Source organism: Sinocyclocheilus anshuiensis, unplaced genomic scaffold (assembly GCF_001515605.1).
Source record: "Sinocyclocheilus anshuiensis isolate Anshui unplaced genomic scaffold, SAMN03320099.WGS_v1.1 scaffold354, whole genome shotgun sequence".
Lineage (NCBI taxonomy): Eukaryota > Metazoa > Chordata > Actinopteri > Cypriniformes > Cyprinidae > Sinocyclocheilus > Sinocyclocheilus anshuiensis.
The window spans coordinates 315,285-319,515 of NW_015544195.1; the positions used below are offsets into that span (position 1 = coordinate 315,285).

At 35.8% G+C, this 4,231-nt stretch overlaps 1 pseudogene; it reads left to right on the forward strand.

Moving 5' to 3' along the window:
• LOC107696667 (E3 ubiquitin-protein ligase AMFR-like) overlaps positions 1–3,552 on the forward strand; it is an 8,896-nt pseudogene extending 5,344 nt beyond the window's left edge.
• Positions 3,553–4,231: the final 679 nt, after the last annotated feature.

Below are 4,231 nucleotides of genomic sequence, written 5' to 3' on the forward strand. Positions count from 1 at the left end.
CTCAGTACAGAACCACTTCAACTCTGTGATGTTGGTGGGTTTCCTCCTATGAACTGCTTGCTTCAGGTCCTTCCACAAAATTTCAATTGGAATAAGGTCCGGAATTTGACTTGACCATTACGAAACATTTGCTTTGTTCTTCTTTAACCATTCTTTGGTAGAACAACTTGTGTGCTTGGGGTCGTTGTCTTGCTGCATGACCCACTTTTTCTTGAGAATTAGTTCACTGACAGATGTCCAGACATATTTATAATTCATTGTTCCATCAATGATGGCAAGCTGTCCTGGTCCAGATGCAGTAAAAAAGGCCCAAACCATGATACCAGCACCACCATGTTTCACATATGGGATGAGGTTCTTATGCTGGAATGCAGTGTGTTAATTTCTTCAAACATAACAGTTCTCATTTAAACCAAAAAGTTCTATTTTGGTCTCATCTGTCCACAAAACATTTCTCCAGTAGCCGGATCCAGTAGTGGCTTGTCCGCATGATCTTTAGCAAACTGCAGAATGGCAGCAATGTTCTTTTTGGATGCACCATGCACACCGTGGTTGTTCAGTGTTCTCCTGATGGTGGACTCATGAACATTAACATTAGCCAATGTGAGAAAGGCCGACACCTGATAGTAATTTCACTGATTGAAAACAACTGAAAAACAGATGGGACTCTAATTTCACCTTCAAATTAACTGCCAATCCTAGAGATTCACATACTTTTGCCACTCACAGAAATGTAATATTGGATCATTTTCCTGAATAAATAAATTACAAAGTATATGTTTTCATTTCATTTGTTTGATTGGGCTCTCTTTGTCTTTGATTTTTTTCAGGACTTGCATGATGATGCATCATGTACATTGAATTTTAGCATGATTAACTCGGTTGTTAAATGTTTCAAAAGGGTTTTTTAAATGTATGAAACCAACATGAATATGAAGTTATTTCTAAGAACTTGGCACGTTTAGGTACTTTAAACTAGATTATTATATTATTTAATATTCATCATTGATGCATGTCATTGTATGAAAACTTAACCTTTTTTATTCAAACTAGTGCTGTCAAACGATTAATCGCGATTAATCGCATCCCAAATGAAAGTTTTTGTTTGCATATTATATATATGTATTGTGTATATTTATTATGTATATATAAACACACACCCGTGCATGTATATATTTAAGAAAAATATGTTACATTTATATATTAAATATATTTATATATAATATAAACAGACATATTTATAATTCATTGTTCCATCAATGATGGCAAGCTGTCCTGGTCCAGATGCAGTAAAAAAGGCCCAAACCATGATACCAGCACCACCATGTTTCACATATGGGATGAGGTTCTTATGCTGGAATGCAGTGTGTTAATTTCTTCAAACATAACAGTTCTCATTTAAACCAAAAAGTTCTATTTTGGTCTCATCTGTCCACAAAACATTTCTCCAGTAGCCGGATCCAGTAGTGGCTTGTCCGCATGATCTTTAGCAAACTGCAGAATGGCAGCAATGTTCTTTTTGGATGCACCATGCACACCGTGGTTGTTCAGTGTTCTCCTGATGGTGGACTCATGAACATTAACATTAGCCAATGTGAGAAAGGCCTTTAGTTGCTTAGAAGTTACCCTGGGTTCCTTTGCAACCTTGCAGACTATTACACGTCTTGCTTTTGGAGTGATCTTTGTTGGTGGAGCACTCCTGGGGAGGGTAACAGTGGTCTTGAATCTCCTCCATTTCTACACAATCTGTCTGACTGTGGATTGGTGGAGTCCAAACTCTTTAGAGATGTTTTTGTAAACCTTTTCTAGCCTGATGAGCAACAGCAACTCTTTTTTTCTGAGGTCCTCAGAGATCTCCTTTGTTCATGCCATGATACACTTCCACAAACATGATCAGACTTTGATAAATCCCTGTTCTTTAAATTAAACAGGGCACACACTTACACCTGATAGTCATCTCACTGATTAAAAACACCTCTGAACAGATGGACTCTAATTTCACCTTCAAATTAATCCTAGAGATTCACATACTTTTGCCACTCACAGATATGTAATATTGTATCATTTTCCTGAATAAATAAATGACAAAGAACATATTTTTGTTTCACTTGTTTGATTGGGCTCTCTTTTTCAGGACTTGTGCAAAAGTCTGATTATGTTTTGGGTCATATTTATGCAGAAATATAGAAAATTCTAAAGGGTTCACAAACTTTCAAGCGGCACTGTATGTGCTTTAAGCTGAGTGCCTGCTATAAATGACATCTCCCTTTGTTCAGGTACATAATTCACCTGTATGATCTGATCTGTGAAGGTTCCTGGGAAGATAAAGAGGCCTGTATTTATTACACAGACTTTGTCATGGAGATAGGCATTCTTTTCCTAAATATGATGCATCATATCCACATGCTGGTGAGACAAATCATGTTTTTTTTTAACTTTTATTTTAAAAATATTTTATTAATTATATTAATTATGAACCATTGAAAGAGGAACATTTAGTTGTTTTATTACTATTAATAAATGTGGAAATGTGTCACAGTCTGTAAAAAGGTTCAAATAATAGTTAATAATGCTACTTATAGTGAACCTGAATTTCCTGAAATATCAGTTTAAGTTTCTCAAACTCTGTTTTTCCCTGTAGTGTATTATGCTGTATGTTGGTTTATTTGTGTACATGAGTAAGGTAACAGCTGTTATATGTGCCCTCTGTTTGGGCAATTTGCAGTAATGAAGTGAGAAAAGGTGGGCCTCCTATATCATAATGTCTCTTGGCAGGTTTTCTATGGCTACAATGGAAGAGCTGGCGTCTCATGATGACAGATGTGCTATCTGCTCGGAAAAGATGTACACAGCATACAAACTGCCCTGTGGGCACCTTTTCCACAAGTATGAAAATGACCACATTACAGATAGAGCAGGATTTATTAGTTACAATAAATTACTTATTCACCCTAGATGATGGCTAAATCCTCTACAGTATGTGAATATAATCTGTCATGCAGCACTGAGCTGAATGGGTGACTATAATAAAGTATTATGCTTTGCTGTGGAAATATATCAGACATTTTCCTAGGAAATCTCTTTAAATGGTCTCCAAGATGCTGGTACCCGTGTGTGTTTTCAGGTCATGCTTGCGTTCCTGGCTAGAGCAGGATATGTCATGTCCCACATGTAGGATGTCTGTAAATAGAAGTGGCAGTCATACCAGAAATGAGCAGGAGGGGGCATCACTGTCACTCAGTTCGGGCCCAGCTGCTGTGCCAAATACAAACAGAGCTCCAATCATTTGTGCACTCTTCTAATATGATTATTCTCCTGCAGGCAGACGACTCACAGGTAATAAAGTGACATTCTACATTGTCCATATAAATTGTTTTCTATTGAAATAGTTACCATTATTATGCCATGACTTATTTACCATAAAAATAGTTGCCATAGTTAAAAATATTTAGCTAAAAATTCACATTTTTATCTGATTGCCATTATCCATTTACTGGTTTTCAGGTACACCAGGAGGAAGAGATGTTTCATCAGGTAGACCTACCAGAGTAGTCAATTCTAAAGGTTTCGAAACAAAATAAGAATGTGCCACTGACTGCATTTCTTAGTGCCTTTCCTGACAGCTCACTGAGACCAAAAAAAGAAAAAAGAATGAAACTGTCAGTTCAAGTTGTTTGATCACAAATACATTTGAAGGAAGACTGTGGAAAAGTGTTTATTAACACTATAAGGCATAGTCTGCCTTTCCCTTTGAATTTCTTGATGGTAGTGTGCAAGTGCAAAGTTAACAGTTTTAAAGTGCTAAGAAGATCTGAAAAGAAAAATACAATGTTTATTATATTTCTTTATATAACTAAGCTCTAGCAGAATAACTGAAGAAATGAGTTTCCTCATAAAAACAGCTACCTGTTACAGCCAAGCAAAAGTGTATTTTTTTTTTTGTGGAAAATTCATATAGCCTAATTTGTGTGTTGGCTATATTGAGCTAGGATGGCTTTAATGTGATGGATTTGTAAGTTGACATTTGTCACAAATTTAAGCTCAAGTTCTGTTGTAGACCCCTTTTTAAACGTTAGTCAGCATGTTACATTGTGGTTTCGCATTATCTATTTAATATTTTTAATGTAATTGTTAGACTTTTTTTTTTTTTTTTTTTTTTTTTTTTTTTTTATCTTTTTTTTTGCTTAATGTTTATTGTTCTCTCTCTCTCTCTCTCTCTCTCTCTCTCTCT